Source organism: Equus asinus, chromosome 21 (assembly GCF_041296235.1).
Source record: "Equus asinus isolate D_3611 breed Donkey chromosome 21, EquAss-T2T_v2, whole genome shotgun sequence".
Classification (NCBI taxonomy): Eukaryota; Metazoa; Chordata; class Mammalia; order Perissodactyla; family Equidae; genus Equus; species Equus asinus.
The window spans coordinates 79836687-79858047 of record NC_091810.1 but is presented as its reverse complement, the minus strand read 5'-3'; the positions used below and the strand labels follow the sequence as shown (position 1 = coordinate 79858047).

Below are 21361 nucleotides of genomic sequence, written 5' to 3'. Positions count from 1 at the left end.
GTTAACACATTTCACAGATGTTCACCTCTCAGTACTCATTAAAGCTGTCTGAGATGGGATGAGGCAGGCGTTTCAAGTGCTGTGTTCAGACAGAGTGACCAAGGAATTCATCCTAGCAGGGGTTCTGCTAAAATCACGTGAGAACTTTGATGGTAAAAATGGTACTGGCTGTCCCTTGTCTTTGATGACCGAAGAGCACAGCCACTTAAGAGAGGGAGAGAGAGAGTTAGGCAAGTTACACAGTCTCTCCTCTGCCTCATTTTCCTCATTTAAAAATGAGTAAAAGTAATACATACTTCACAGAGTTATTGGGAAGATGTCTGTGCACATCTAAAGTGCATGGAAAGGCACCTGGAATAGCAAAGCTCAGTAAATGCTGCTGCAACTGCTAGTACTATGACTGGAACAATAATTTGTTTCATTGAGGTACCAGCAAGGCTAAACCCAGGTCCCTAAAAAGATGGTGTTTAAAAAACTCATAGCACTTAAATTTTTCTTTGATTCTGTATTTTTAAATCTCAGCTATTCTAAGATGTTACAAGAATGAGAACTAGAAAATATCAACTGTTCCATGATTCTGAGTATCTTACATGCATACATAAACATATATACATGAATAATGAATAATCATATACACACGTAATAATGTGTGTGTACACGCATACATATATACATATGCACCTGTATACTTGTATCTACATGTACGTCCATATGGCTGATTTTCACACAGATGGTAGGAAACCACACCTACGATTCAGTATCTTACCTTCTTTGTTAACAATGTATCTTTGAAATTGGTCTATGTAATTTGCCTCATTCATCATGAAGGCTGAAAATTATTCCATTGTACAGATAAATCATAATTCAACTTCTCTCCTATGGATGAACATTTAGGTTCTTTCCAATCTTTTGCTTTTATAAACAAGGCCAGAATGAACATCCTTGAATATAGGTCATTTCAAATAATGTGCAAGAATATCTCTTGACTTTTTTATTATTCAACTTGGTAGAGTTCTTTTTCATTCTGCAGTAAATCACAGCCTTCCTTATTGTTAAGAGTATTCCTACAGTTATTTTATTTTGTGATATGTATGTGCAATATGTTTGCCATGTGTAATATGTGGTTACATATTACATATACCAAGCATGTAACAAAAATAAAGTTCATGAACACGTGGGTAACGTCTGTTAAAGCTTTCCTGTAAACAACTACCCCTAATTCTGGTGTTGACTCTTTTAAGTTTCGATCTTGTGATGTAAGGGCCCCATCCTTTTAACGACTACAGGCTCCAGGCATGTTTTATCATAGATCTTTATCTTAAAGTTGGAATCATTGGCTATATCCCTTGATCATCTCTCCTACCATATATTTTATTGTTTTTATCTCCAGAAATGGAGATGTGTTTTCTTTTTCTTTTAACTCTCTCCAAAAGCAAGCAAGTTCTTCTAAACAGTTTGAAGACCATGGAATTTCCAACAGCAGTAAACAAATCCTGAGGAATTCAGTGTCAATAATCACTGTTGAAAACACAAATTTAAAATCACGTAGGTATAGGTTGAGAAGTATTAAGTTCGACGGTGGATATTCAGTTCATGATGGACATTGCTAAGATTCAGTTTTATACCTAACCAGCAATCGAGCTTCAATAATATCAGCAGCTGATGCTTATCAAGAACTTACTTTTTGCAGGTACTGCAGTAAAAACACTGCTTGTGCTCCTAGCCTCAGGCCACCTGATTTGCTTTCTCTCTCCGTGGCTTTGCCTTTTCTAGAATTTCATATAAATGGAATCATATGACATGTCTTTTGTGTCTGGCTTCTTTCACTCAGCATTATGTTTATGGATCACATCCAAGCTGTTGCATGTATCAGTACTTCATTCTTTTTTATTCCCTCGTAGTATTCCATTGTATGGATGTACCACAATTTGTCCCTTTACTAGTTGATGGATATTTGGATTGTTTCCAGTTTTTGGTGATTATGAGTAATTCTACTATAAATATTGATGTATAAATTTTTGATTGGGCATGTTTTCATTTTTCTTGGGTAGATACATAGGTGTGGAATTGCTCAGTTGTATGGTAAAGTGTCAAAGATTATTTTTTAAGTCACTTTTATTATTTTATATATTTTTTACATATTATCTACATATAACAGATGTAATTTACATATACTACTCATAAATTATTACATACTACCTCTTTGTACCTTCTCTGTTATTCTGGGCTTTTTTAAGGTGTAGAACCCAGGCTTAGAGACAATACTGTAAAAAAGGAAGTGACCTATGATTCTGCATGTCATCATATCGTTAACAAAGCCTGTTTCTCCATGCACATTTAATTCACTTCACACATCTCATGACAGCACCACAATTTAGGTATCCTATTACACTTCCCCACCAAAGTAGCCATTATATCTGTTTTTACACATCACTGAACCTGCCACACTATTATGAACTTTAACATTGCTTCTCAGAAATTGTCTGAAAACAGGTTAGGAATTACATTATGGAATCCTTATTGATAAAAATAGATATTAGTCGCTATTTGTTGAGTGTTTACCACATACAAGGTACTTTGTTAGGTGTTTTGCATGCATCAACTCATTTAATCTTCAACAAATTCTATAAAATAGATAATGTTATCTTCCTTATTTTACAGATGAGGAAACAGATTAGAGAGATTGTTCAAGTTTAGACAGCTAGAAAGTAATTTTTGTTAGCTACACCAAGAACAGTGAAAAAGCTTTGAAGAGCATGGTTCTTGACCAGCATGTCAGAATTCATATTTTCTACTTATTATGAATTGAAGTGGAAATTTGCCCATTAAGTTAATCGCTATCGGTGGCTAAATTTGGTAATGCCAGCCTACAGTTTGGATGCTTAAAGTAATAAAATAGCCCAGGTATTAGACACGTCTTAATAGGAACCTGCATGTCTCCATTAAATGTTCCTTGTTTCACTTTTTTTTTTTTTGAAGATTGGCACCTGAGTTAACAACTGTTGCCAATCTTTTTTTTTTTTCTGCTTTATCTCCCCAAACCCCCCTGTACATAGTTGTATATCTTAGTTGCAGGTCCTTCTAGTTGTGGGATGTGGGACGCCGCCTCAAGGTGGCCTGACGAGTGGTGCCATGTCTGCGCCCAGGATCCGAACCCTGGGCCGCTGCGGTGGAGCACGCGAACTTAACCACTAGGCCATGGAGCCGGCCCCCTTGTTTCACTTTTTGATTAGAGTTTAATGACTTATAATGTGAGCAATGAAAGTGGGAGAAATTCTTTGTGGCAGAAAGCATAACTAATTACAATCAGTATAAATCTTGCCCACCTAACAAGGAGAAAATTCATAAAGTCACATAAGGCAGCTTGGACTTTTGTTGATGAGATTGGATCAGTATCTTCCAGGAGTGCAACTCTTTGCTCAATCACATCCTGAATGATGCAATTTGTAAAAACATCTTAGACCAGCATAGGACAGCTCCAGGCTGACTCACCCTTATGTCCAGTGAGTCTTTGCAAACACTATTTGCTGAGATTCTTTAATAAGATAGTACCAATTTTTGATTTTTTTTTAAAAAAAGATATGAATGGAAAAATGGGTAGAAGAAAATACGTCAAAATCAGTTAACATCTGGTGGTGGTATTACAAGAAATATTTCTTAATTTCATTGTGTTTTTCTATATTTTCAAAATTTTTTATCTTGAACAAAGTAAAATAGCAAGAAATATTTTTTCAGAATATTGTCATCTTCTACTTGCTCCATACCTTAAGTAAAATTGGAGGGGGTGGGTAATAAGGGAGGAAGCAACAGAAATCCCAATGGTCATCAACAAGGGGTATCATTTCATTTGGGTGTGAGTGCCAGAATCTAGGATTGACTTTGTTATCACCACAAGGAAGAAAATACTCTGGAGGACCAAATAGCAGGGAGAAGGAATACTGAATTATAGTTTAGTTTACCCACTTCCACCAGGCTCTCACAGTTTGCATCAGAAGCTTGAGCAATGTTCAGTGAGGATCAGAAACCTCTTCAGCCAGAGTGGATTAGAAAGAGGAAATGTCCACTGGTGCAATTTGTTCCCCTCTCAAATGTACTTAGCAATATTTTTCGTGTGACCTTCAGACCAAATCAGAATCACCTGGGAGCTTGTTAGAGGGGCAAATTCTAGGGTCTTGCCCTAGACGTACTGAATTAGAGTCTCTGTGAGTGTGTCCCAAAACAGTCTGTTGTGACAAGGCTACAAGGCTTCCAGGTGATTCTGTGGACACTCAACTTTTTTTTTTTTTTTTTTTTTGGTACACTAAACTTTGAGAAGTACTGGACCATAATGTGGTAGGAGTTTACAGCATGAACTTTGGAACCAGACTACATGAATGTGAATCCCATTTCTACCGTTTACTAACTCTTTCAGAAAGCTGAATTTAGACAAGTTATTAAATCTCTCAGTGCCTCAACTTCATCATCTGAAAAATAGGGCTAGTAAAAATGTATTTTTCATGTTTGTCGAGACTATAAACCAGTTAACATTTATGAAGCACTTAGAACAGTGTATGGCATGTGATAAGTACTCTGAAAGCATTTCCTATTACTAGCCTTCTGGGATTGTAGCAATATCCTACTCAACCTTACTGAAATCTACAAATCCCAATAGGGGAGCAAACGCGTATCTCTCATCCAACAAGTATCATATTCATTTATGCATTCATTCCTCAAATATTATCGAAAATCTACTAAGTTTAAGACATGATTTTATGTTCTGCACCTTTTTAGGCACTAACTCATAATCTTAAAAGACACATTTAAGAATGCATTATATTAGTCAGCAGACCAGATGACTGTACCTGGATCAGGATGGGACAGAAATGATAAAAAAAAAAACAAAAAAGCAAAATGAAACAGAAACAAAATCCCTACATTAAAGAAAAGAGAATCTGTTTAACCAAAAACAGAATAGAAAATACACATAATATCCCCCATCGGTGGGGATTCCTAACCTTGTCTTCACTTCCTTCTAATTTCAATACTATTTTCTAGGTGACAATGATGGACTGATTAGTGTATATTCTACTTTAGTTTTGGTAAACATGCTTATTTAAAAGGAGAATCACAACCCAATAAAGGATATGATTATATTCTTTATTCAACTGATATTGCTCTTTCTACTTTATTCCCACTTAACTACTTTGCCTGGAAATCTTGGTGAATGGGTAGAAACTTTGCCTTTTTGGATCAAAAGCTACCTCAAGTATTGGGTTGCAGATGTTTTGTTTGTTTTTGTGCCATTTCTACCTATCCCACTCTGATCCAATACCATCATCCAGTCTCCTGACTAATGTAATTCATTCTTAAATAGACCTCTTAAGATTATAGTTAGTACCTAGAAATGTGCAGCAAAATGTTTTAAGCCCAATATATTTTCAATAAATATTTGATGAATGAATACACAAATAAATGATGTGATACTTGCTTCAAATGGGATACATATTTACTCTCCTACTGGGATTATGAATATTTTCCCATCCTTTTACTTTTAATCTATCTATATCATATCTGAACTGAGTTTCTTTTAGATGGTGTAGAGTTGGGTCATGTTTTCTTATCCATTCTGACCATTCCTGTTTTTAAATGAGTATGTTCAGGTCATATACATTAATGTTATTATTGATGTGTTTGGATTTAGATTGATAGTACTCCAAATTTTGATGTTCTTCCTCAATCTGCTTGTTGCTATTTACTTTTCAGAGTCTTCAAATAGTTGTTCCATGCATTCTGTCAAGGTTTTGTAGTCAGCAGGAGAGAAGGTATGAAGTGTGCTTACTCCATCTTACCTTACATCTTATCTGGAACTCTGGGAATAATTATCTTTAGAGCACCTCTTAATCCGAGGATCAGATTCCAGGTTCCAGGCGGTCACATTAATGTTCATATCAGATAAGAAAATCTCAAATTTGCCATTAACCCCACATATTTATATAAATATTTTTCTTCAGCAATTAAAAGAAATACTCTTGAGAACTCCCAGAATGGGCTTCTTATAAAACTCTTCCCAACTGATCATCAAAGACTCAGAAGTTCCCCGTGGTGCAGAGATGATTGAGGTGACCATTCATGATGCAGACTTTTCTAAGATCAAATCAAACATAATCGCTAGGCTAGCAGATGTCTTATGTCACAAAATAATTGTATATATTAATTTTTTCAACAAATATTATGGGCCAGATCCTGTCCTAAGTATTGGGGATGTAGCAGTGTACAAGAAAATGGCCCTCACCTCTAGTGGGTATGGGAGGTAGGGGAGGAAGAAAGACAATAAACACATAGACAGATAAATGAATCAGACAGTTTCAGTTAGTGACAAGTGCTATGAAGAAAGAAAAGCAGGGTAATGGGCTAGAGAGTGCTGGGGGTGGGGAGGGCAGAGCGGCTTCTTTACTCAGGTGGTGGGGAAGGGCTCTGTAGGAAGTGACATTTGAGTTGAGATCTGAATGTTGTTAAAGAGGGAAACTGGGGAAGATGTAGGGAGCAGAAGGTCCCAGGAAAAGAGAAATGAAGCAAAGACTTGGTATGCCCCTTTTCTACCTTCTTTTCTGCATTTCTGATCATGGAATTTAAATCTAGATGAGGAAAAGTTTTTTTCTTCCCCTGCAGCAGCTGGAGACCGTAATGGAACATCAAACTATGCATAGCTACCCCAGAATTTGACTGATATAACCCACTCCCTCAATAATATTTCTTCTGCATCAGTGAAAGTCCAAATTTTGGCCCAATATTAAGGAAATTGAGGTGGTGAATTTTAGCTATATAAAATGTTTAGAATGAAGAAGGCAGATCATTGGATTGTGGATTAAAAAAATCGAAATTTGCTGTCTCACTCATTCAGAAGAGACACCAAAACATATATTTTGCATTTTGAATCATATTTTTAAACTGCTATGAAAGCAAGCATACAAAGACCATTTATGGACAGTAGATGGCAGACTATACCTACAAATCAGTGGTTGACTCCTCTGTACAAATATTTGGGAAAGGAGATGATCCCTAGCTTTTCACATCACAGTGATTAGACCATTCAAAGGATGTATATTAAGGATATACACAAGTGTTGGGACAATTGGAAGTTTCTGTATTCTGATACCACTGAAATTACCTCCTCACAGTAAATAGACATTTAAGAGGCTCTGGGCCCTGAGAAATGATATTTTAGTGACTGAAACATCCCAGACTCAGTCCTGTAGGGTCTAAGCTACCTCATGTGGATCTTACAGACACTGACACTTGTCTTCAGCTAGGAATTTTGAAAGAAGGTGGGTGGCTGGGGGTCCTTGAAGTCTTTAGCACTCTCTAGGTGGAAAGACAATAGGTGGTGTACTCAAGCAGCATAGTAGGAAAAGGCAGTTAAACCTTCAAAAATTGCACTTTTATAAATGGCACGATTTTGTGACATCAGCCATCTGCTAGCCTAGGATTCTGTCTGGTTTGGTCTTAGAAAAGTCTACAACATTGTGGATGCTCACCCCAGGCATCTCTGACTATGCGGAATTTCTGAGTCTGCAGGGATACATTTTATTGCAGCCCTCCCTAGCAGCCCTTGAGAGTATTTTTTTAATTGCTGAAGGAAAATACTTATATAAATATGTTGGATTAATGGCAAATTGGAGATTATGCAATCCGATAGGAACTTTAACATGACCGTCAGAAACTTGGAACCTGATCTCCAGATTAAGGGGAGCTCTAAAAACAAGTATTCTCAGAGTTCCAGTTATACACAAGATGGAGTGAGCACATTTCATGTCTTCTCTCTCACTGGATACAACTACAAAACTGGACAGAATGCACAGAACAATGACTTGAAGGCTCTGGAAAGTAAATAGCAACAGGCAGATTGAGAAGAACATTAGAATTTGGAATACCATCAACCTAAATCTGAACATATTGGTAATAACATTAATGCATATGATCTGAATGCACAAATTTAAAAACAAGAATTGTCAGAATGGATTAAGGTACATGACCCAACTTTATGCCATCTACAAAAACTCAGTTCAAATATAATGACATATGTAAGTTAAAAGTAAAAGGATGGAAAAAATATACCATGCAGACCCTACTCAAAAGAGAGCTGCCGTGGTTGTGTTGATATCAGACCTAGCTGACTTCAGAGGAAATGAAATTACTGGGGATAAAAAAGAGTTAATTCACTAAGAAGTCGTAACAATTCTAAATGTGTATGTGACAACATAACTTCAAAAGACATGAAGAAAAAATTGATAGAACAGAAAGAAGGACAAATCTGTAATTAGAGTTGTAATCAGTAATAGAGTTTCTCAATAATAGAGCTAATAGGAAAACCAAGGATGTAGAATAACTGAATAATGCCATCAACCAACTGAGCCTAACTGACAGTTGAAAAACACTCCACCTAACAATAGCAGAAAATACATTCTTTTCACTGCACATGGAATATTTACCAAGACAGACCATACCCAACATCATAAAACAAACCTAAACAAATTTTCAAAAATTCTAAATATACAAATTATATTTTCAGAGCATAATGGAATTAAATTAGAAATCAATGAAAGAAATATAACAGAAAAATCTGTAAACACTTGAATCACTAGTAAACACTACAATCAACACGCTTCTAAATAATTCATGGGCCAAAAAGGAAGGTTCAGGATAAACTATAAAATATTTTGAATGAAATGGAAATGAATATAACATCAAAATTTGTGGGATGCAGCTAAAGCAGTGTGTAGAGGAAAATTTATAGCATTAAGATGCTATTTTAGAAGAAAAGAAAAGCAGACAAAGACATTATAAGAAAAGATAGCTACGTGGGTCAGAAGAATAAACATAGTTAAAATGTCCATACTACCCAAAGCAATCTACAGATTCAGTGCAGTCCCAATCAGAATCCCAATGACATTCTTCACAGAAATAGAACAAAGAATCCAAAAATTTATATGGAACAAGAAAAGACCCCAAATAGCCAAAGCAATCCAGAGAAAAAAGAACAAAGCTGGAGGCATCACAATCCCTGACTTCAAAACATACTACAAAGCTATAGTAATCAAAACAGCACAGTACTGGCTTAAAAACAGACAAAAAGATCAATGGATCAGAATTGAAAGCCCAGAAATAAAACCACACATCTATGGACAGTTAATCTCTGACAAACTAGCCAAGAACATACAATGGAGAAAGGAAAGTCTCTTCAATAAATGGTGTTGGGAAAACTGGACAGCCACATGCAAAAGAATGAAAAGTAGACCATTATCTTATGCCATACAAAAAAATTAACTCAAAATGGATTAAAGATTTGAATGTAAGACCTAAAACCATAAAAATGTAAGACCTGAAACTCGTAGAAGAAAACATAGGCAGGTCATTCTTTGACATCAACCTTAGCAGCATCTTTTTGAATACCATGTCTACTCGGGCATGGGAAACAAAAGAAAAAGTTAACAAATGGGACTACATCAGACTAAAAAGCTTCTGCAAAGCAAAGGAGACCATGAACAAAATGGAAAGACAACCCACCAACCCCACCAACTGGGAGAAAATATTTGCAAATCATTTATCAGACAAGGGGTTGATCTCCAAAATGTATAAAGAACTCATAAACTCAACAACAAAAAAACAAACCACCACCTCAAAAAATGGGCACAGGACATGAACAGACATTTTTCCAAGAAAGATATACAGATGGCCAACAGACACATGAAACGATGCTCAACATCACTAATTACTAGGGAAATGAAAATCAAAACTACTATGAGATATCACCTTACATGGGTCAGAATGGGTGTAATTACCAAGACAAAAAAACAACAAATGTTGGAGAGGATGGGGAGAAAAGGGAACACTCATACACTGCTGATGGGAATGCAAACTGGTGTAGCCACTGTGGAAAACAGTATGGAGATTTCTCAAAACATTAAAAATAGAAATACCATATGATCCAGCTATCGCACTGCTGGGTATTTATCTAAAGAATTTGAAATCAATGATCCAAAGAGACCTATGCACTCCTATGTTCATTGCAGCATTATTCACAATAGCCAAGATGTGGAAGCAACCCAAGTGCCCTTCTTTTTTTTTTTTTTTAAGATTTTATTTTTTTCCTTTTTCTCCCCAAAGCCCCCCAGTACATAGTTGTGTATTCTTCGGTGTGGGTTCTTCTAGTTGTGGCATGTGGGACGCTGCCTCAGCGTGGTCTGATGAGCAGTGCCATGTCCGCGCCCAGGACTCGAACCAACGAAACACTGGGCCGCCTGCAGTGGAGCGCGCGAACTTAACCACTCGGCCACGGGGCCAGCCCCCCCAAGTGCCCTTCTACAAATGAATGGATAAAGAAGATGTGGCATACATATGGAAGACTACTCAGCCATTTAAAAAAGGCAAAATTGTCCCATTTGCAACAACATGGATGAACTTTGAGGGTATGATGTTAAGTGAAATAAGCCAGACAGAGAAAGACAAATACTGCATGATTTCACTCATATGTGGAAGATAACAAATACATGGATAAAGAAAACAGATTAGTGGTTACAGAGGGGAAGGGGGTTGGGGGGTGGGCGAAAGGGACAAAGGGGCACATATGTATGGTAATGGATAAAAGTTAGATTACTGGGGGTGAGCATGATGACGTGTATTCAGGAATTGATAAACAATAATATATACTCAAAATTACACAATGTTATAAACCATTATAATTCCAATAAAATTAAAGAAAAGAAAAGATAACTACAGATTAATATTTCTCATGAACAGGGATGAAAAAATGTTCAACAGAATATTACCGAATTGAATTGAGGAATATATAAAAATAATAATACATCATACTAAGCAGAGTTCATCCCAGGATGAAAGGCTGGTTCTGAAATCAGTCAATGTAATTCACCGTAATAACAATCTAAAGAAGAAAAACTTCTTGAGCATATGAATTGATGCAGGGAAACATTTGACAAAACCCAACAACCATTCTGTATAAAAACTCCCAGCAAACTAGGGATAGAAGAGAATTTCCTCAACTTGCTAAAGAGTATCTGTTTTAAAAATCTACAGCTAATATCATACTTGATGGTGAAATACTTTCTTCCTAAGCTCAGGAATAAGTCAAGGACGTCCTCTCACCACTCTTATTCAACATTGTATTAGAAATTTTAGCCAGTGAAATGAGGCAAGAAAAAAAAGACATACAGATTGAAAGGAAGAAATGAAATTGTTCTATTTTCAGATAACGTGATTACGTACGTAGAAAATTTCAAGCAATCTACAAAAGAGCTGCTGGAACTAATAATTACGTACGTAGAAAATTTCAAGCAATCTACAAAAGAGCTGCTGGAACTAATAATTGTGTTTAACATTGTTGCAACATACAAAGTCAACAGTCAAAAACCTACTGTATTTCTATACACTAGCAATGTAGAACTAGAAGGGAAAATATTTAAAAAATACAATTTGCAGTACCTCAAAACATTAAATACTTTGGTCTAGATGTAAAAAAACATGTACAGGATCTGTATGCTGAAAACCACAAAATGCTGATGAAAGGAATCAAAGAAGACCTAAATAATAGAAAAACACACTGTATTCTTGGATTGAAAGACAACAAAGCAAAGATTTTCTTCCAAAATTTAACTATAGGTTTAATGCAATACCAATCCAAAGACTAGAAAGAGCTTTTTGTAGATAAAGGCAAGCTGATTCTAACATTTATATGAAAAAGCCAAGAAACTAGAAGAGGTAAAACAAGTTTTAAAAGGGAAGAATAGATTTGGAGTAATCTAGAAAAAACATTTTATTCTTAATGGAAACTACGCCTTGTCCATAGCATACTTTTCCACTTTATCAGATTTTGATTTTAAGGGAGCTATTTTATGACTCGGTAAGATGAATAGCCATTCTGTTTCATCTGGTAGAAGTTCAAATGTTTTCCCTCACATCCTGTGGAAAAACCAGGGTTTTTTTTTTTTCATTTGCAGTTCATTTCAATATTCTTTTACTCCATATAAATGAGTGCTCTTTTCACTTTTCCTTTGAGGGATTTATAACATCTCCTTGGTTAAAATATTTAATGTGTTCATTTTTATATTTGTATGAGTGTCATGCTTTTACCTTTTTCTGAAAATTATGTTTTAACATATCATACTACCTGATTTAAAGATTCACTCTAAAGCTACAATAACCAAGATAGTGTGGTATTGTTGAAGGGATAGACACATAGATCAATGAAACAGAATGAGAGTCCAGAAACAGACTCATATATATATGGCCAATTTATAATTTTAACAAAGATGCAAAATCAACTCGATGTATTATGAATAGTATTTTCAACAAATTGTGTTAGAACATCTGGACATGTATAGATTAAAAAAGAAAAGAATGTTGACCTCCACCTCACACAGTATACAAAAATTAATTCAAAATAGATCATAGACCTAAATAGAAAATGTTAAACTATAAAGTTTTTAGGGAAAAAAACAGGGGATCTTGGATTTAGGGATCAGTTCTTACACATGGCTTCAAAAGTATAATTCTTAAAAAAATAAAATTGATAAATTGAGCTCCATCATAATAAAAAACTTTTGCTTTGCAAAGTACACTGTTAGGAGAATGAAAATATAAGCTATAGACTGGGAGAAAATATTTGCAAATCACATATTGACACAGGACTTTTATCCAGATTGTATTTAAAATTCTCAAAACTCAACAATAAGAAAATGAACACCTAATTAAAAATTCACCACAGACATGGGTGGACACTTCTCCAAAGAGATAAAATGGATGGTAAATAGGCACATGATGGTAAATAGGCACATGAAAAAATGTTCAACATCATTAGCTATTAGGGAAATGCAAATTACCAGTGAGATACCACTACATTTCTAAGTGGCTAAAATAAGAAACGCTGACAGCACGAAGTGCTGATAAGGATGTGGAGCAACCAGAACTCTTATACATTGCTATGGTGGAGATGCAAAATGGTACAGCCACTCTGGAAAGCTGTTTGATAGTTTCTTATAAAATTAAATGTATACATACTGTATGATCCCAAAATTACACTCCTAGTAACTGCTTTAAGAAATGAAAATGTATATCCACACAAAAAACTGCACACAAATGTTTATCACAGCCCTGTTCATAATTGCTCACAGTTGGAAACAACACAAATTTCCTCAAATGGGTGAATAGCAAAATTAAGTGAGGTACATCTATACTACGGAATACTACTTAGCAGGAAAAAGAAACAAACTCGATACATATACTGACTTGGTTGAATCTCAAAAGCAACCTGAGTGCAAAAAGTTGGTCTCAAAAAGCTACACACTGTATCATTTCACTGATGACTATCTGCAAAGGCCAAAACTATAAAGATGGAGAACAGATGAGTGGTTCAGGGTTTATGGGTAGGGGGAGAAGGTAACTATAGAGAGAGAGCTCAAGCTCAAGAGATTTTTTTGGGTGATGGAACTGTTCTGTATCCTGATTATGGGGGAAAATACACAGACCTATACATGTGTTAAAGTTCGTACAACTGTATACCAAAAGGAAAAGGACAATTTTACTGAAAATAAAATCAAAAAAGAAAAACAACATAGAAGAAATTTTCTTAATAATAATGTCCCTTCTCTTCAAAAAGCCCTTGAAGAAAAGAAGGAAGTTGGAGCCAAATTTCATTCCCCACACCCCAAATCAGAAGTGTCAACCTTTGCTCAGCTCTCTACCTTGCTCCACCAAAAAGACAGCCATGGAGTGAGCCTAAGAAAAAAAGCCTTCTATAGACACATAGTTGAATAATATAGCCTTGCTCTTTAAAAAATAAATGATTGGGGGCTGGTCCCGTGGCGCAGTGGTTAGGTTCGCACATTCTGCTTTGGCGGCCCGGGGTTCGCCGGTTCGGATCCTGGATGCAGACAGGGCACCGCTTGGCAAAAGCCATGCTGTGGTAGGCATCCCACATACAAAGTAGAGGAAGATGGGCATGGATGTTAGCTCAGGGCCAATCTTCCTCAAAAAAATAAATGATTGTTATTGAGCTATGAATTGGTATTCATCTGCATCATATATAATTGGGACCATAAACTATGAAAATGAAAACGTGGTTGTAATTCATCAAAAACTTAACTAAAAAATTAATTTAATAATAAACAATTTAACTAATGGACACATATGAGTATATAGACCTTTATTCCACCAACTTATTTATCTATGTAACTTCAATCTGTAACTAAATTTCACTGAAATTCATTAAAATTCAAAAGACGTGCTTTTTAAGCTTCCATTGACATATTTTGTATCAAGATGATAAAACCGACACATAAAACAATTTGGAGCTGTATTTTCCTATCTTATAGTAATCTATTTCCCTAAAATTATTCAAGGACTCATTTGTTTTCCTCACTGGATTTGTTAAGATGATATTTTCTGTTGCCCGTGTGAATCTCAAGCATTTTTCCCTTTGCCCGTATGCATTTAGGTAATTTAAAAAATGCAATTTGTTTTGTTCCAAGTGAACTAAATTGAGTGTTGAGAATAAGGAACAAGTTCTAGAAAATAGATCTTCTATCACAGAGTGGCAGCATGACCCAGCAGGTCCCTTAGTCTATTTTCCAGTATCTCATCTCCCAAAGGAAAATGTGAGATGTGATTAATTACACATTTCCTCTCTGCTCTTAAGAGTATATAATAAGGCTAATTATACTGATTGTAATTCTAGCTACCACTGCACTAGGGTATTTACAAATGCCATCTTCTTGGATTGTCACAAACAGCCTTATGACATAGATAGCATAAGTAGATCTGTTAAGTATCAGAAACTTGAGGTTCTTCAGTTTAATTCCAGCTTTGACATCCATAACCTTGCAAAGCCCAGGCTCCTCACCCCTGCTCTGCTCCCAGCAAGTCTGCTTTGCTAACAGCTGCCTTCTCTGTTTTTTCTGTTGGCCTTTCCGATGTTGTCAGCTGTTCCGTCTCAGTCCCTTAAGCTTCTCAGTTCCTTCTACTATCCGGTAGACTTTCAGTGGTGTTGTAGATGATCCATTCAAAATATTAATCTTGCTGAAATTCAACTCAAATGACTGGACTTTCTCTTCAATTCAGTTACCCATTTATTGGGTCACATTTTTTACTGGGGAGTTGTGCATCTTAGAAATCAAAGACTAAAATCCCAGTTACTGACCAGACATTTATCCTTCCAGCTCTTTCATGCCCAAACTGCATTTAGCCTCGTAAAAACCTCTGGTCTCCTTGATCTCTCCATTTTCCCTTTAGTGTCAGCTCTACACTCTTCTGGCTTTTCTCCTTTCCTTGTCCAGCTTGAAATTCACGAGTCATCATTTGACCTTCTTAACACCAGCCCCTCTTTTTTAATCTTAAAGTGTTCCTTGGGTGGACTCCTTCTTGCCTTGACCCGGTGACCTCCAGTCCTGTCTAGTTCCCTCCCCTTCTTCCTCTTTACAGTCTCCATTTTTACTTCCTTATGCCCCGTTAGTTCATCCCCTCACCGATTCTTGCTTTATCCTGCCAAACCCTAAAAGTGTTTCAGGAGGGTTGTTAATGTTGGTTCAACTGCCAAATCTAAGGCACGCACAATTTCTTAATTCCCTGCGTGGTTCTGCCGCTTTTCAAACTGCAGATCATTCAGTAAGGTTTCTGTTCGGAAGCGATTTGTATTTTCTTTTCTGTGTGTTGTCTTTTGCCGGTTTTTCTGTTGGATTGCTGGCCTTATTTTTATTAATTTCTAAAAGCTCCTTAGCTATAAAGGAAAGAAAAAAATGCCCACTATCATGTATGTTGCCATTTTCCCCCCACGTCTGTCATTTGTTAATTTTGTTTATACTATTTTGTTCCATGCTCTGATTTTCCATACATATATAGTTTTATCCATTAATCTCTTAGATTATCACTTCTGTTTTAAAGACTTTAAAAAGCTTTTTCTATTCTAAAATTATACATACATGCATACACATGCATACATATATCTGTATAATTTTACATGTTTTCTTGGTATAGTATATATGATTTTATTTAACAATGTAAATATATGATTTATCTGAAAATTATTTTCGGTAGAGGTCCAGGTATATTCTTTCTAAATAGCTAGCCAATTGCTTAACCTCATCTTTTCTTCACTGAAACATCACTTTTATCATACATTAATTTTCTGTATGCATTTGTGCATATTTCTGGACTTATATTCTTTTCCCCTCATTGGTCTGTCTATTCATGAAGTTGTACAAAGTTGATTTAATTCCAGTAGAGTCATAAAAATAACCAAGGTCATATACAAACCTGTTTTTGTTTTTTTTTAAATGAATGTGAAATGGACTGACACTTTAAATGCTGTGAAGTCTCTTTCTGGAAAGAAGTGGGGAAGATTGGCCCTGAGCTAATATCTGTTGCCAATCTTCCTCTCTCTTTTATTTTCTCTTTCTCTCCAAAGTCCCAGTACATAGTTGTCTATCTTAGTTGCAAGTCATTCTAGTTTTTTTATGTGGGGTTCTGCTACAGCATGGCCTGATGAGCAGTGTGTAGGTCTGTACTCAGGATCCGAACTGGCAAACCCCAGGCCACTGAAGCAGAGCATGCAAACTTAACCACTCATCCATGGGGCCAGCCCCGTCCATACCTGTTTTTATGTGATTATATTTTTGGTAGATATATTATGATTTTTAGGAATAATACACATAAATCTCTTATTGTCTTGATCCATCACAAAATATCTTTTGTATCTCTTTGACTTTTCATGAAGTAAGACGCAATATGTGACAGAAAGTTAGGTACTCCTTTGTGCCTCAGTTTCCTCACCTTGGGAAATTAGATGAATTAATTCATGCTTATTTCTTAGAATGCACACATGGTTAGTACTCAGTGTTAGCTATTATTAATGAAATGAGTAAGTTAGGACCCCTAATCTTCCCTCTACCTCTTTCTCCACTCTTCTATCTGCACGTTGCTCCCTCAACTTTCATGAGATATGATCATCTCTTCTGTAACCATAATTAGTCCTCACATGCTTTATCTGTTGGTTGAATCTAAAATATCAATGTACAGTATTTCCATTATTGTGATTGTGTCAATATTGTTTATTATTCTATGATTTCAAAGTGTCTTTATTTTATTTTACTTTTTTATCATATGCCTTCATCAAGTCACTAAGATCACTGAAGATATATTTCCCAGAATCCTCCAACTTCTTATTCCAATCTGGACCAGCTGCTTTCTGGGCTGGACGCCAACCTGTCAGCCTGACTTCCTTTCACCCTACTCCTGGATCGGAGCCAGTGTTCTTGGATCTCAAGTCTTTACCTTTCTTGGATTTTATTCTTGTTTTGGCTGAAGAATATCTTCAAGTAATTTTCTTGAAAAAGTGCATGAGAAATAAGGCTCCTTAATTTTTACGCGTCTAAAAGTGACTTTATTTTTCCCTCTCACTTGATTGACGTGTTTACTGGGTATAGAATGTTAAGTTCATAATTATTTTTCTCAGAAAGTTGAAGCTCTTGCACCAGGGATCAAATAAGAAATCATATCCTTATTCCTTTGTAGGACATATTTTTCCCCCTCTGGAATCTTTTAGGATACTGTCCATATACTAGGTGTTATGAAATTTCTTGAGGCCTTACCACTGTTTGGATCTTTTTCTTTTTTTAAAATTCCTCTTGTGGTCATGATTACATGAGTGTATACTCCTGTCAAAAATCATCAAAAGGGGGCTGGCCCGGTGGCACAGTGGTTAAGTTCACACGTTCTGCTTCCTGGCGTCCCACGTATAGAGTAGAGGAAGATGTGCATGGATGTTAGCTCAGGGCCAGTCTTCCTCAGAAAAAAGAGGAGGATTGGCAGTAGTTAGCTCAGGACTAATATTCCTCCAAAAAAAAAATCATCAAAAAACATAGTGTGTTGAATCGAATTGTACCACCAGGAGGAAGAAATCCTGTAGTGCTTAAAGCCTGTGCTACAGCATTCAACATTAGATTATACCATTGTGTATGGTCTCTCTAATTATTGTGTATTTATATGTTTAATATTTTGGTCTTCATGTAAAGTAGAAATTCTTAAACTTCCTTTTGGGTCATGAAACCCTCTGGCTTTCTGGTGCATCCTATAGAGTCATTTCCAGAATAATATTTTTAAATGTTTAAAACAAAGTGTGTAAGGGGCCTGCTCTGTGGTGTAGCAGTTTAGTTTGCACACTCCACATTGGTGGCCCTGGTTTGCCAGTTGGGACCTTGGGTTTAGACCTACACCTCCCTGTCAAACCATGCTGTGGCAAATGTCCCACATATAAAGTAGAGGAAGATGGGCACAGATGTTAGCTCAGGGCCGATCTTCCTCAGCAAAAACAGGAGGATTGGTGGCAGATGTTAGCTCAGGGCTAATCTTCCTCAATAAATAAATAAATAACGTGTATAAGATTACAAAGGAAACTGGTTAAATTCAAATATAGTTACCAAAATGCTAAAAAACAAAATTGTAATAGAGTAATATATTGCTTCTTTATCAACGCTTTATATAGTAGGATCTAGTGGAGGATTTTGTAGCCACTATAATTTCAAAGTAGTGAGTATAAACAACATTTTGAGATAGTTGTAACGACTGAATGTGCTGTAAAAACATCTGCGATTTCTGTTGGTAACAAAATCACAAGTGTTGCTATAACGACTTTAGTTCGTACTTACATTCAAAATGGACAGAGATGCTAAAGTTTAGTTAGAGAATAGGGAAAATAAAAATAAATTGTTTTCCTTCTAAGTTCACAGACCTCCTGAATTTTCTCCATGGACTCTTATCTGTGAACCCCTGACTTAGAGTAGCGGCTCTTTGAGGTATCACAGACTGCATGTTGCAAATATCTCCCACCACCAAGCGTCGTTCACAATATGACCTTGGTACTCCCTCATTCAGAGGTACACTATTTCTCCACTTCCTTGAATCTGGGTGGACCTGTGACAGCTTCCGTCACAGAATGTGTTAGAAGGGATGCTGTACCAATCTGAGCACAGCCCTTATCTAATCTGTCAACTTCTGCTTCCTTCTTCGTAGCAGCAAGACACCGTGTAAGAAGTACAATTATCCTAGAGCACCATGCTGTGAAAAGCCTAAGCCACAGGAAGAGGCCGTGGAGGGTGAAACACCATGTAGACAGAAAAGATGACCAAGAAACACTGAGATACCACACATCTGAACGAAGAAGCTGTTTTGGAAGTGGATTCTTTCATCCTAGCTACACTACTTGAAGCCACATGGATCAAAGGTGAACTGCCCCTCTGAGCTTTTCCAGAATTCCTGACCCATAAAATTGTGGGCAAAATAAAATGCCTGTTTTAAGCCACTGAATTTTGGGGTAGATAGTTAGGCAGTAATAGGCAGAATAGAGGACCCTAACCATGCTCTGCATGTCTCTTGTAAGCTTCACATTGGTTAGCAAACTGACAGGCATAAAAGAGGGTCTCAGGAATGGTTGTCATATTGAGGCTTGCATAGCATTTTGGTGTCAGTAAAGAACAACAGGTGGTAACATCATGGGATCAAAGTGTATTGTCCCATAGATGACCTACCGCTCTAAGGCACTCCTGCCTGCTTTCTGAGACCCCAGATTAGCCCTGGAATTCTCCCCAAATGCTGACTACTGGATTGGTTTGCAAAGGTTCTCAGAGGTTACACCCTATCTGGGGAAGAGTAGAAGAGGATTAAAGAAACGATAATGGAAATGTAACTTAAAATGGTGTAGTTGTACTGGAAGCAATCTCTGTGCATATGAACACTTGGACTGGTCTGGAGACAGACCCAGAGGGGCACTGCTGCATCATGGTTGTGAGCTCAGGCTCTGAAGTCAACATGTTGCAACTGAAATCTGGCTCCACCACAGGGCCTGCCAAGTGACTTAATTTCTCTGTGCCTCAGTTTACACATCTGCAAAATGGAAATAAAATAGTGTCCTCCTCATAGGAGTATAGTGTTAACGAGTTAACACATTTGCAACCTTGCTTGGCACATATACCTCACACTAAGGACCAAATGAATTTCTCTTGAATTACTTTCAGTGACTCGAAGTATTTAGGTGGTTCCTAAAATACTTATGTGCCACATGTAATTTTAGATAGTGTACATATTAACTTTTTATGATTACAGTAGTTTATATTTATTTAATGCATATTAGAAAACTTATAGCTAGCATTTCTGAGTGCACACATAGGATAGGATAACATTTTTAAAAGGGTCAATTGAAAGATATATTAAGCCATAAATAGTACAGCTATGGCCCAGCTGGTGAAGATGAAACTAAAATGCTTGAAATTGACATGTGGGAGTCACAAATCTAGGAGTTTGCAAAGGGGAGAGGAATAGAGAAATGGAATCGTTTATTCATATTCACTGAACCAGCCTCAATGCCAGCAATTCTTTACCTTAATCTATTTTATTTCGTATTTGACCATTCTAAAATGGGCAACACTATTTAAAATCTATATCCGCCTTCGAAAAGGATAATATATCTTTACTGGGCCAAGCTGTACTATTTTCATTGCAGCATCTTTCCCTGAAAAGGATCATTAATTGTGATCTACAAAATACTGGTCTACAAAATCGTTGTGTTAACTTGGTAAAAGCAAGTTTTTATTAGATTGACTAATTTTATTGTCATGTTCTCTGTTTTCCGGGAACTGGTCCTTATTATTTTTCTGGTGTCAACTTTGAAGCACTCTTTGAGGAGCCTATGATGGACTTCCTATACTATTCAGTGATGACCGCATGATTTGGCAGTGACTTTGCGGCACAAAAATTAGGGGGAGATGTGGCAACTCTGTTGGAGATCTTGGCACTAATTTTTTTTCCAGATGAGACTAAGGGAGGGCATGAGTCATTAACAAATATCTGATTACTTTATCAACATATTAGATTGTTACCTGGATACCTTAGCCCCAAAATATGGTTCATAAAATTATGAGAGTATCAAATCTTTTCATATCTTATTGTATCTACACAAAAGCCACAAGCTTAAGGTCATGTCTATGTAATTGTGGTGAGACAAATTTAATCAAGAGAATTAGATGTTTTATGAGTAGATTGTAAGGCTACTTCCCAAATCTTTCAGTGACTTTGAAGTGACCAAATAGGAATGTTATTTTCCTGAATAAAGTGTAAAAAAAAACCCAACTCATTTTCATTAAGAGCCATCAAATTTGAAATTATCAAAAGAAAATTATATTCTACCAGCAAGGGACTCACATATCACCTTAGGAGTCATTTTCTTTCACGCATCAACATTACACAAATGACAGACATTTTTGGACAGAAAAACTAACAACAAAATAAAATAAGAATGAAATGTGATTTTCTGAGAGTCTTACCA

At 36.4% G+C, this 21361-nt stretch overlaps 1 long non-coding RNA gene across 1 annotated transcript in view; it reads left to right on the top strand.

The window, feature by feature from the left end:
* Positions 1 to 21361, top strand: part of LOC139041424 (uncharacterized) — a 37479-nt gene that overhangs the window by 11375 nt on the left and 4743 nt on the right. Inside the window, exon 2 of the long non-coding RNA XR_011496520.1 lies at positions 19054 to 19264. This is a non-coding gene — a long non-coding RNA (uncharacterized lncRNA). The remainder of the gene's footprint in view (positions 1 to 19053; positions 19265 to 21361) is intronic.